The sequence below is a fragment of the Miscanthus floridulus genome, chromosome 1, assembly GCF_019320115.1.
Source record: "Miscanthus floridulus cultivar M001 chromosome 1, ASM1932011v1, whole genome shotgun sequence".
Taxonomy (NCBI): Eukaryota; Viridiplantae; Streptophyta; class Magnoliopsida; order Poales; family Poaceae; genus Miscanthus; species Miscanthus floridulus.
In genome coordinates, this window is record NC_089580.1 from 111,701,091 (window position 1) to 111,715,043 (window position 13,953).

General features: G+C 44.2%; 1 long non-coding RNA gene and 1 pseudogene across 6 annotated transcripts; one reads left to right on the forward strand and one right to left on the reverse strand.

Annotated features, from left to right (window-relative positions):
* Positions 1 to 1,937: 1,937 nt before the first annotated feature.
* On the reverse strand, positions 1,938 to 5,085 carry LOC136461529 (uncharacterized; annotated as a pseudogene).
* Positions 5,086 to 11,502: 6,417 nt separating this feature from the next.
* On the forward strand, positions 11,503 to 13,953 carry LOC136491127 (uncharacterized). 6 transcript variants are annotated; one of them, XR_010767955.1, is made up of 4 exons: positions 11,503 to 11,610; positions 11,693 to 11,881; positions 11,976 to 12,028; positions 12,770 to 13,953. It is a non-coding gene; the product is annotated as an uncharacterized lncRNA (long non-coding RNA). The 6 variants fall into 6 exon arrangements; XR_010767952.1 differs by having other exon boundaries at positions 11,693 to 13,592; positions 13,706 to 13,953; XR_010767957.1 differs by having other exon boundaries at positions 11,693 to 13,155; positions 13,706 to 13,953.

The following is a 13,953-nucleotide window of genomic DNA, read 5'->3' on the forward strand; positions in this document are numbered from 1 at the left end:
CAATAAGGATTTCAGAGATTGGAATTGGAAATTCATCTTTTGGATAGGCTTTATTTAAATCTCTAAAATCCACACATACCTGGATCTGCCCATTTTTCTTTTGTGGGCACGATACTAGACACCCATTTGGGGTATTTGCACTTCTCAGAATAAACCCAGCAGCTATGAGTTTATCAACTTCAGCTTCTATTTGTGGGAGAAGTTCTGGACGATATCTTCTTTGTCCTTGCTTCACCGGAGGAACATCTTTTCGAACGGCCAATTTATGCACAGCAACTGTTGGGTCTAGACCTGGCATTTCTTCATAAGACCAAGCAAAGACATCTCTATTTGTAGAAAGAAATTTATGGTATTCTTCCTTACTTTCTTTAGATAGATGTTTACTAATGAAGATTGGTCGGGGATCGTCGTCCGTGCTGATATTAATTTCTTCCAACTCATCAACAATAGTGTTGATTTCCATCTTCCATTTGTGGAGATGCTTCTATAGCATCAAGAGGTTCGGTAGAGGTCATATTAACTTCATAGCCTAACCCATATTTCTCTTCTTTTAATGCTTGATCTTGGTGTAGGGCTTCAAGCTGAGCCCTAGGACATCAACTTTTCAAATGGTGCGAGCTGCCCCCGGCCATCGCATAAAGAAGGACCGGTAGAAATATCATAGCACATCTGTTGCATAATATAAAGAACTTTGTTGTCATATAAAGAGATGGGTAATGTTTTATCATCTTTATTTAACAAAGTGACATGTGTAACCAATTTACTCTTATTATCCCTTTCAATTTGGGCTTATTTTATTTTATATTGCACCAAAGGAGGTAAAGGAGTTGGAAATGAAATACCTCTATTTTGAGAGGGTTTACTTATGATGCGAAATATCAGATCACCTTCCTTCCTTTGATTGCTTGGTATGTATTGGTATATCTTTCGGCTTGATGAAGACTTGAGCATCTTCTATCTTTGGAATATTTTGTTCTAACGGCAATGATGATTTTGGTTTTGAGACTTTATCAATAGGCTCAAAATAAAACTTCGCATCAGCATAGAAGGATTCTGCTATAGTGAATGGCTTTTTATCAGCAAAAAATCTTACTACGCTCCCTGAAGGATCTTTATACTTGATGCATTGATGGAGAGTAGATGGAACAACTCCATTTTCATGCAGCCATGGGCGACCGATAAGAACATTATATGAGGTAGCCGCATCAATCACATAGGAAGTATACATATGTCATAAGATTTTCAAACTTTAGAACCAGAGATATGGTGCCCAATGCTTCTTGACCAGCTTGGTTAAAGCCATGAATGACAACATTTGAGCGACATAGGTCTCCTTTAGAATACCCAATCTTTTTAAGAGTGCAGCAAGGGTAACAAGTTTATGGCTGAACCACCATCAATCATTATGCGATTAATGGGGAGATCATCGATCTCAGCCGAACATAAGAAGGGGTCTATTGTGCTTTTTATTTCCTAACAACAGATCCTCATAATTGAATGTAATACTTTGAGTTTGGGATAATTTTACTTCTGCTTGTGAAACCTCAACCCTATAATCTTCAGGGAAGGAAAGTGCTAGTAATAAATGCATTTCACAAATCAGAAGAGAGACACAAAGCATCATACACAGAAAGCATAGCCGGTATTTTTTTCAAGTGCGAGATTACATCATACTTGACCGACACATTAGGAGTATGGTCAGTCACATCATTCAGGAGTTACATTTAGGGGATTTCTTTGTTGAGGAGATGGCCTAGGTAGTTGACGGCCTGATCTAAGCTGAACTTCCTCAACTTTGGGTGCCTCTTCTTCAGAGAAGTGAAGAGACTCCTCATCATCCTCAAAATCTCCGATGGGGAAAGCAGCATATTCTTTGAGGGGGTTGTCCTCGCGCTTCTTTATATTTTGGTAGAAGGACAGGCCTTCGCCCTTTTCCATCATTCGTCAGAGAGCAAATCGTCTTGAGAGTTGATGTCGACGCTCTCCTGATCTTTGGGAACCTGATGGTTCACATTTTGGGGTGTGGATCCACCGAAGGAAAGCCTTGCCTTCATGTTGGCGCTTAGCTTGCTATTGTGGATGCCCTAAGAAAGACATATTAACATGCTCAGGTTTTGATATCATATATCGATCATAGTTGGCCACATTTTTGGAGTTGCACAACTCACTGGATCACTTTGAAAAGTGGCAACATTTGATGTAGCCATTTTCTTTCCATTTGTCATGCTTTTGAGTAGATCAGCGTCTATGGTGCCTTCATCTATGAGCTTTTGTATCATGTTTTTGACCACAGAACAATCCTTGAGCGTATGACCCAAGATGCGATGAAAGTGACAGAAATTTGGCTCATCGAATTTAGAAGCTTCTTTCGGCCTTTTCGGTTTGGGGAGCTCGATGAGTTTCAACTCCTATAGGCCCATGAAGAGATCCCCCACCTCTTCGTCGGGGAAAGAGTACTTCTGATTTTGACGCTCGCTAAGAGTTGGCCTTCTAGAAGCTAGTGCACCCCCTTTTCTTGATAATCTTGTGGCGGTGCCCCCTAGTTTGGAACTTTTGAGGACCCACTATTGCCTCCATGGCCTGCATTTGCTTTGGCTTGGAAGATGTGGGCTTATCTCATGGGTTGTTTTTGTCCAATGGTGCTTTGTTGAACGTCCTCGGTGGACGAGACATGTGATGCATATAATTCTCTATGTCTATGGCCTTCGAGGACAACTCTTCAAAAGTTATTGGCCTTATGCCCTACAGGTGAATGGCCATGTCCAGGCTCAAGTTATTCATACACATATGAATTGCTTCTGGTTTGGTGATTGGTTGTGGGCAGTGGAGGCTTAAATTCCTCCACCTGTTGATGAAATCTATAGCTTTCTCATTTGGCCTTTGTAAGGTTTGAGTCAGCTCAGTTATTCCCACCATCCTTTGAGTGCTAGAAAAGTGCTCTTGGAAGGCATCTTGCATTTGTTCCCATGTACGGATGGAGATAGATGCCAACTTGCTATACCATGTGAAAGCTGGACCCGATAATGTTTGTACAAATTGACGGAGGAGAAGAGCGCCATTGTGGGCTGTATCTTGACATGCAGCAAGGAAATGGGCCACATGTTCATGTGGTGACCTAGTCCCATTAAATTTGCTAAATTGCGGCTGTCGATAATTGTTTGGAAATGGTACCATGTCCACTTCCGGCGGATATGGTTTAACATATCTCGGACGCATGGAATAATGTGTTTGCATATATTGAGCCTTTACGCCTTCCGAAATCATCCTTTGTATGGCTTCGAGTGTGATTTTCAAGTTGGAGATGAGGGACCATTATGACTGGTCGAAGCATTCACATCACTTGTATGATTTTGGTGTTGGCCACCTGCTCATGAAGCGTAGCCAAATCTTCTTCTTTCTGTTGCAATGCAGCCATCATTGGGTTCATCTGCTCTTCAACAGATTGACCCTCATTTGTGGCAAGCACTTGTTCAGCATCGCCTGGTTCACTCTCACTATGCGGAGATGGTGAGCCATTCCCACTTGAGGCTTGTGGATCTTCACCATTTAGTGGGTTTGGATCAGCCGAGCCTGCAGTATCCAATAATTCATTTTCAAAGTTAGAATGATCATCAAATAGGGGGTTATAAGACCCTACATAGATCGTATTATTCCTTGAATTACCAGAGTTTGTTAAGCTTCGAGTCACCAGACAATGACCCACCGAAATTTGTTTGCGAGGCTTCTTTCTTTTGAAGTGTGTAGAAGCGGAGGAAGTATCACTCGTGTTGCAGGCTGCTTCCTCAACACTCACCGGCATTGAAGAGAATACCTCAAAACGGTTGCTCGAGGCTCTTTTATGAGGAGGTCGATAAGCTAGTGTTGTTGTATCTTCCACACTTGGAGTGGCTACTTTTATTTCTCCTTGGGTGCCACCAGCATGGCTTGATGATGCATCCCCTCAGTACCCAACTAGACGTGGAGTCAGTTGGTATTGCCATCTCCCTTTGCTTTAAGCTGGCACGTCTTGCACGTACATTAGCAGCCTAGCTTTGCATATCTCCCTCACCTTCGAGTTCCTTTTTACGAACTCTTGATGCTCAGGGTAATTTGGCCAAAGTTTTGGCACATCGCATGATTTCACCCTCAATATTATCTAAGGATGTAGATGCTCTAGGCAACAAGCTCCTTAGGTCCTAGCATATGGCCCTTTCGAATGGAAGCCTGAAAAGCTTGCCTCGCAGCATTTTGGATCCTACGATATTCCCTGCTTTGTTGAGCCAAAATTGAATCACAAACATAAGCACTGTTGTGCATTAGTCATAGAGTCAATTGCATTGCTGAAGTTGGCCCATGCTTGAAGGATTTTGCATTGTCGTCAGGTGGTGTCGCTTTGGAGACACAGAATCTTGTATAGAAGGCCTATGACAGTGCCACCTATGATGATATAGGATTAGAGAGTGTCGTAGCCGGATCAACATGCCCCCTCTTTATATCATTGAGGGAGAGGTGAGTCCCTTGCCACCAAAGCTCATGCTTAGGGAGATCATTGCTGGGATTATAGACCAACGTGGGGATAAACTCAGGAGCTTCAGCCCAAAGTTGGCTTTTTGTAGATGAATCAATTTTAGTGGATGACATACTATATTTTGTCGCCACGGCCTTTCCTTTGTTGGAAGGACGCAGGTGATCCATTTCTCCCACCGCTATAGCCCTTTCTTTGTTGCAGGGCTGCGGACGTTGAGGTTGATCCTATAGCACTATCCCTCTATTTAGAGGTGGGAAAACTGTTGTCGATGCATTCTTTGTCAGAGGTGCCCCTAGTATGCTTGGGGTAGATTTGGAGGAACCAGCCCCCAACTTACCATGAGTAATTGAAGGTGGCATTTCCCCCCTTGTCTTTGGAGTCGATGAAGAGGACATCATTGGTGGCGTCGACTTGGTTGGTGACGCCCTTTTGGCACAGATAGGCCACTCCCCAAGCGTGGTGGGGCAGAACTTTGGCGCCATCTTGGAACTAGGGGACTTGGTGTTCTTAGGCTTGGATGAGCCAGGAGCAACCACATTGGAGGATGTGGCCTTGCGCACATTGGTAGCTGCGCTCATTGGAGGCCATCATCCTTGCTTTGGCAGCAACTCTTCTTGCCTGCCGCTTTGCGGCTTTGGACATGACAGGGGTGAACCCTTCCTCAGGCTTGGAATTGACCTCTTGGTCATGAGCAACTACAGCCGGCGATGCAGCTGTAGTGTGGAGTGAACATGCACTGTTGGTAGCTTGAATGGGACCCATGGGAACATCGACCTAGAGGGAACCAATGCGGATCGTGATGAAGTCTTGAACACGTCCTGCCATACCTTCATATAAGAAAACCATATATGAGTTTTCTTGAATGCAAATATGAATGCGCATATAATTTCATTTGACAATTTAGGTCAAAGTTGTATGATACAACCATGTCGGAACTCAAAGATGAGGGGAGAAGTAGGTCCCACCTGGGCGTGCCAGAATCTGATGGTGGGGAAACGGGCAGTTATGACCCTGCCTCCTCGTCAGCAGAGACAAATTTGGTTTTGGTTAAATTTAATTGAGACAAACGAAAAAGAACAGGTATTGCAAGTCCATACTTCCATAATTCTTATATTTACATAAAAATTATGTTAATTACATCTCCGAAGAGAACACCCCTGATTAAGAGTTAAATTTAATTAGGACAAAAGAAAAAGAATAGGTAGTGCAGTACGTAGCTAATGTCTTGTCTTTGATATAATTTCATTTGCATGTATGATTGTTTCTTTGATTTGATAGAAACCCATGCATGATCTTTCTTCATGGCAGTAGCATGCTGAGTTCTTTATTTTCTTTGATGCATGATAAGAATGGGTCCGGCGTTGTCAGTGGCCAAAACACATGTAGATTTGTTTAGGATATGGAGTCGATTCAGCAGTCGATATTAAATTTACCATGAACCGGGTGGAGCTCGTCCACCAATTTTGTACCATGAACCTTTAACCGAGTTGGAGCCAAGATCGTGTCCAACTGAATTTTCACCATGAACATAACCGGAGTGGAGCCAAAGCGCGTCGCCATAGGATGGAGCCAAAACGCATCCAAACTCGTATTTCACCGAGGCATATTAGCTGCCTTTTTACACCTTCACTAGTGCATATCGCCCATGCACAGAGCGTGGCCATTTGGCCCTTATACCTTTACCAAGGCATGATGTCCATGTGCGGAGCACCGTCCTCACTAGCCCTGTTTGTACCAGAATAGAGGACGCAAGGCTCACCGACGAAGTTGCCGATGACAACGCTTGTGGATGAAACCGCCGGAGATAAGAAGCAGGATGGGAGGTAGGATCAGAGACGTGCCCTGAGGCCTCTCACCTTCTCAGGGACCCTGATAGGACGTTGCTTCTTACGGCAAGCTCCTGATGACCTTCCGCACAGCAGAGCAGCGAACTGGCAGCCTGACAGCACTCTTCCAGTTTATCGGAGCAGCACTGCGGCGGTAGCCTAGCGGCGTTGTGTTTTGGCGATGGTTGGAATGGCAGCCTAACGGTGTTTTGGATCAGAGAGCCGGGGGTCCTTGAACACGCGTAGTAGCCTACTATTTCTAGACACCGTGCGCTAGAATTTGAACTTGAGCGCATGGCCTACAGTCCGGAGGTCGTGTAGTACGTGGAAATGACCTGGTCGCTGCGGCTGGCGCCGCGCCTTCTTTCAAAAACATATGTGCGCTAGAAATTTCCTACCTAGACCGGTCCTTTTCTTTTTATATGATTAATCAAAATGATCAGGATAAGAAAGAACCTATTTATCTATTTCCTAGTCGGACGCCATCATCATACGCGTACGCTTGTATCCACGCACGCGGCACGCATGACTCTCTTTGTTTTCCATGAGCCAGTGCACGAGGGTAGGCAGGTAGCCATAGATGTATGCATTTCAGGCTTCATGTGGCCTCATTTCTCACACGTGCTTTCTCTATTTCATCCATCAGTACGTCACTTGCATGGTGGATTAGGCCATCAAATCAATTGGTTATTTATTTAACTAACAAACATCACATATTCACGTGAGTATCTATATTCAATTTATACGCAGGAGGGCATATGTCGCATATACACGCCTTCACTCATGCATATTTGGGTATGCCAAAATTGGTGTCAACAATGGCGTCCAGCTCTGGTAATCTCTCTTCTGCTCGTGCCCTACCCTTCTCAGCACCAATCACTTTTGGTAATGGTGCATCCATGCCTGGTCACTCATACTGCCTCCTCTACCCTTCCTGGAACTCTTTCATCTCAATCAGATTCTTATTTCTCCTGATCTTGTCAATAATTTGATTTCAGTTCGTGCTTTCACTCGAGATAACAATGTTTCAGTCGAATTTGATCCTTTCAGGTTTCTCTATCAAGGATCTTCCCACTCGGATGGAGATGCTCCAATGTAACAGTAATGGTGAGCTGTATCCCCTCCGGCCTTCATCTACTCAGGTGCTGCTGTCTAGTTCCTCTTCTTCGGCTGATCTATGGCATCAACACCTTGGGCACCTCGGCCGTGATTCCCTCGAACGCACTCTTGATCAGTTTGATTTCACCTGTACAAAAACCATAGCTCATACTTGTCAGTCATGTCAATTAGGCAAGCATGTTCGTCTTCCATTCTCCCATTCTTCTTCTGTCTGTTATGTTCCCTTTCATCTTGTACATGGCGAAGTCTGGACATCACCTATTCCTAGCAACTCTGGTTTCAAATATTATCTAGTCCTCATTGATGCTTGTACTCATTTTATTTGGACCTTTCCAATGCGCGCTAAATCTAAGTTGCTAAATGTTTGATCTCCTTTCATGCTTATGTTCTGACGCAATTTCAGTTACCCTTCATTTCTTTTCAAACCGACAACGGCAAGGAGTTTGACAACACTGTAGTCCGTCAGCACTTCGCCGCGCACGGCATCTCCTTTTGCCTTTCCTGTCCATATACCTCTGCTCAGAACATGCAAGGCAGAGCGCATCATCCTGCACCCTGAATGATTGTGTGCGTAGCCTACTTCTGCACGCTGGCATGCCATTTTCCTTTTGGGCTGAAGCACATTCCACTGCCACTCACCTTCTCAACCGGTGCCCATGCTATGCAATGGCGCTGGTGACGCCGTTCCAACGGCTCCTAGGTGCTCCACCAAACTACACTCACCTCTGGGTCTTTGGCTGCTTGTGCTTCCCCAACCAGACAGCCACCGCCGCTCACAAACTCTATGCCCGATCCGGTGCTTGTGTCCTCCTGGGTTACCCCACTGATCATCATGGTTATCGGTGCTTTGACCTTGACACCCATCGCGTCATCACGTCGCGCCATGTGGTGTTCGACGAATCCGTCTTCCCATTTCGAGCACCGTCTTCTGCCACTACGTCGCCAGCGCGTGCGCCCTCTGCCACCATTGATAATGATCCTCTCATCCTCTCGGACATAGCTCCCAAGCGTTGTCACGTCACTGCACCGTCGCCTAGTGCCAACCCTGGCATACCTTACCCAGTGGTCACGCCCACGCCCATACTGACGCCTGTGACTATGGCCACGCCCATGCCATTGCCTAACGTGCCTGCTCCTAGCTCCAATCCACACGCATCACCAGCTCCCACACAAGCATCACCGGTGCCCGCACACGCCACACCGACCCCCCCCCCCCCCCGGTCCATCCCATGGTCACTCGTGTGCGCGCCGACGTGTTCAAACCCAACCCCCACTATGCCATGGCCACATCGGCCGCATCCACCACCATCTCGCCTATTCCGTCGTCAACTCGGGCAGCATTGCGAGATCCAAACTGGAAGCAAGCCATGGATGCTGAATTCAAGGCCCTATAGGCGAACCGCACCTGGCGTCATGTCGACAAGTCGGCCGGCGCTCACGTGATTTTGGGGAAATGGGTTTTCAAGCGTAAGTTTCATCCTGATGGATCACTCGAGCGCTACAAGGCTCGATGGGTGGTGCGTGGATTCAAACAATGTGCTGGGGTAGATTTCCAGGAAACATTCACGCTGGTGGTCAAGCCGGTGACCATACAAACCGTGCTCACCATTGTTGTGTCCAAGCAGTGGCCTATAAGATAGCTTGATGTCTCCAACGCATTCCTCCATGGCAACCTCAAAGAGTATGTCCTATGTCAACATCCGATTGGGTTCGTCGACCCTGATCGCCCTCAGGCTGTCTGCCGCCTCGACAAGTCCTTGTACGGGCTGCGACAAGCGTCACGCGCCTGGTTCACGCGCTTCACCACGTTCGTCACCAAGCTTGGGTTCAAGGCTACCCTGTCTAACTCCTCCCTCTTTGTTCTTCGCCGGGGAGCTGACATGGCCTATCTCCTTCTCTATGTCGACAACATGGTCCTCACTGCCTCGAGCTCGACACTGCTTCAGCACGTCGTCACCAACTTGCGCTCTGAGTTCGCCGTCAAGGACATGGGCGACCTTCGATTCTTCCTCAGCATCGATGTCCAGCGGATGGCTTCTACCTCTCCTAGAGCTGGTACGCTGAGGAGATCCTACAGCGCACGGGCATGTCGAACTGTAAGCCTGCTTCGACACTGATCGACGGCAAAGGAAAGCTTTCCTCAGATGGCCCCGCTATTCCAAACATGAAGTCATACCGTGGCATCGCTGGAGCGCTGCAGTATCTGACTATCAGCCGCCCAGACCTCGCCATCGCCGTCCAACAAGCTTGCCTCTACATGCATGATCCACGACAGCAACATTCGGCGTAGCTGAAACAGATCCTGCGCTCACTACCGGAAACAGTCAATTTGCCAAATGCAAGGGGGTTTGCCGAGTGCAATCCTTTGAGCACTTGGCAAACAAGCTCTTTGCCGAGTGCTGTTTGAAAAACACTTGGCAAAATAATTATACTCGGTAAAAAAAGGGTTTGTCGAGTGCCAAAAAAACACTCAGCAAAGAAGGGGGTTTGCCGAGTGTAAAAAAAACACTCGGCAAAGAAGGGGGTTTGCCAAGTGTCAAAAAAACACTCGGCAAAGAATAGGGTTTGCCGAGTGTTTTTTTGGCACTCAGCAAAGAAATAAGTTTTTTTCTCTTCTGACCTTCAAACTTTTTTTACTCTACACATACAACATGTGGTACTCCATGTTAAAATTTGGTACATTTCTGGATCTGTTTGCTATATTTAATTAATTTATTGTATTTTAAGAATTTTTTTGGTTTAAGTCAAATTTGAACTGCACGTGATTCAAATAATAGAATAAAATACGTAGAAAAATGATAGTCATGATATTGAGTCCAGTGTCAGGCCTTACCTTGGAAATGAAAAAAAAATTCCGAACATCTCGTTCAGGAAACATGACCGCGAACGTGTGGCCCAATGGTTTTTAAATTCTAAAAAAAGCAAACGAAGTTTGAAAATCATGAGATTCGTCATGATGTGATGATATCATACGTGGAGGCTGTGGTAAAAAATTGATAAGGTTTTGCATGTTTTGTCATGTATGATGTTTACAAACCGAAGCATCTTAGAAGAAGAATCATAGGGTTGTGAAGGATTCGGTAAGATTTGGAGTCAAAGTGACGGTCGAATTGGGGTTTGACTTCAAACCTTTTTGTATAGGCAATAGAGAACATAGATTATTTCATATGAAATTTTGGTAATTTTTTAGATCCATTTGATAATTTTAATTTATTAAGTGCAATTATAGAATTTTAATTGATATAAATTGAATTTGAACTATAACTGCATGAAATAATGGAATAATATTCGTAGAAAAATCAAATATATATTGTTGAGTGAATTTGACAAGGTATTTTTAAAGTACATCAGAACAAATTTAGAAAAATACGTTATGAAAAAGAAGGAAAAGAAAGAAAATGAAAAAAAATACTAGATTTGTCGAGTGCCCCTAGTCTAGCACTCGGTAAAAAAAGGGTTTACCAAGTGTCAGATCTGAGACACTCGGCAAACCCCCACTCATATACCACGCATCCGGCCGCACACAGCCACACACGCACACACCCACCCGCGCCACACACGCACATAGGTACACCCGCCCCGGCTGTCGCCGGCGCCCCCTGCCCCCGGCGCCCGGCCCGGCTGGGCCCTAGGCCCGCGTCCACCCCCTCCTCTCCAGCAGCCCCCTCGTCCGTGGCTCTTGTTCTTGGCAGATGCCTAAGGCCCTGTTTGGTTGGGCTTTTGGCTTTGGCTTTTGGCCCCAAAAGCCAAAAGCCCAACCAAAGGGGCTGCTTTTGGAGGGTGTTTTTTCAGAAGCAGCTGCTTTTCCGTAGTTCATTTTTGAAAGCTGGGTTGACCCTGCTTTTGGCTTTTGGCTTTCTGCTTTTCGAAATTGGTGGAATAAAAAGCTCTTTCATAGTTGTTTCAAGAGAGATAAAGATAAAAGGTATATTTTATACTTGTTTAACCAAACAACTTTCAGCTTTTCTACAGTTCACAACTCACAGCAGCTTTTCCACAGCTTATAGCCCACAGCAGCTTTTTTCCACAGCCACAGCTCAACCAAACAGGGCCTAATAGGACGACTGAGTGCTACCGCGCTGAAGGCCCAAGCGGATGAGCCAAGGACCGCCGCCAGGCGCCAGCCAGCTCCGCAGCTCCGCCATCGTGCCACGCCAGGTGAGTTCCCAGCACCCGATTCTCCTTTGGCCTCCTCTTTGCTATTCCCCCAAACCCTAACCTCTCTCTTGATTTGCGTTAGGCCATTAGGAGTCGCAAGTCTCCTCGGATCTCTTGTTGCTTCCCACCCCACACGGCAACATAACACATGGCCGCATGGGACAGGCAGTGGTCGATCTGTAATTTTCTCACATAATTTAATCTCCCAGGAATATTGTGTGACTTCGACAGGACCCAAGGAGGAGGTCACGGAGATTTGGAGGATCTCAGGGTTAATTATAATTTTTCTATATTAATTTTCCTACCTTGATTTTGTATTTGTAATTTTTTTCACCGCTACTAATTTTCATGTGTCTGTACATCAGATGCCCTTTCTGTAAAGGATCCTCAGCTAGCAATGGGACTGCTCAACTAGAAGGTCCTTTCTTTCACTATATGCTTAATTAACTGCAAATTGTGGATTATCAATTCTGGATTTGTTAATTTTTTTAGATCCTGTTAGTGTCATTATCAATTTGTCATGCCTTGGTAAATTGTGTATATTGAACTTTTAGTTAGGTACTATTTTGTCTTGGATCTCTCAACTAATAATGCATGGATTGCTATATCTCTGCAACAAAATTTGCTTCTTTTGTTGGATACGCATATTGTGTCCAAACTATTCTTAACCATAAAAAATCATTTTTCAAAACCACATATTATTGTTTTAGCAAAAATCACTGCTGCTAGCTATGAAGACCACACTGAGAATCATTATTTATGTTTTACAGTCTCTTATTATCCAAATCAGATTATATGGTAGTAAATACCAAGTCTCTTGGATGCTCCGTGTTTGTGTGAATGTTACTATATTGAGGCCATTATCTGCTTTCAGTACGCCATTCGGTCTTGTATAGCCATATGTTAGTTGGTATCTATCCCATTATTCTGAATTTTAATTTTACATGCCATGGCCTGAAAGTTGGGACAAATACCTTTGTAATAATGTAGCACAATTATCTCTGTTCTGCTAGTCTGTGAAGCTGCAACTGCAATGTTGTGCCATTGGGTTTGTAAGCTGTCATCCCCAGCACAATGTTTAAACTCACATTTGCTTTCAATACGAATTAGTTCCTGATTTGATCATTAATTCATTTTTGTTATTTGAAATTCATTGTAGTCTGTTTCGTCTGAGTCTCATGTCCTGGACACCTCCGTAAATGGCAACTGTGAGCGTGGGACTGTGATATATTCATGTAAAACCTTCTCCATGCTCCTCTCTTGCTTATGTAGTTTTTACTTAGCTATCTATTTAAGTCCACAGTTTCAAGAATGTTACTCCTGATTCAGTTCAGATCTTACTAGGTGCGAACAAAAGTGGCCACACAAGGCATTGCTGTAAATGCTATCCCTTTGCTCTGTTATGCCCTTCAATCACCGACTGAAAAGTTTAGTTCAATTAATCTGCATGCACAGACTGAAAGGGTTAATTTGCCTAAATTTGCAGGGCCATGATAGGCCGATAGGTCAACACATCAAGATCCTTTGGTCACACAAGACATTGCGGTAAATGCTATCCCTTTCCTCTGTTATATCCTTCAATCACCGACTTGAAAAGTTCAGTTGTTCAATTAATCTACATACATACTGAAAGGGTTCATTCTTTTAATTTATATTGACTAGCTCATCCAGTAACCACACCCTGCGCACAAAGCACTGACAGTACCTATGCAAATTGCCATATCAGAATTTAGACAAATTCCTAACGGGACTAATGCTTTTTTTTTGTGCCAACCAAGCTCATGTGTTTCATGCTAACATAAATTCTGTGCAGATTGAACTCTTTGTTTCCCCATATAGTTGCTTCATACTGTACCGTGACATTCATTATTTTATTTCTATACTTGGTTCATAGAATCAGCATAGGTTATTTAACTTATGGGACAAATTTCATAATAGAACGATTGTTTTCACGGTGCAGATAAAATAGCTATGGAATAGAGGTATTAAAATAGTTCTACCATGCTACCGGATTATGTTGATCCCATATGTATATATAAATGTCTTAACCATCTTTTTGCAATGTTTGTGGTAATCTTTTTCTTTTACTTCATAGGAATCTCAGGTACATAGCAAAGTGCATGGTGTTCTACTTTATGGTCTGCAAATAGAGACTGCACCAAAAAAAATGGTGCTTTCTGTTTCCCTTTTGTTTGTTAAATAAGCTGATGTATCCTTAATCTATCATTTACCTGGATGTTCTTTTCTCCAAAGCCTCTCATTTCTCAATTCAATTGTTGACATCATGTCTCAATTTCTAATTAATTGGTAATTGTAGTCTCAATTACTTGGGAATTTCTTCTA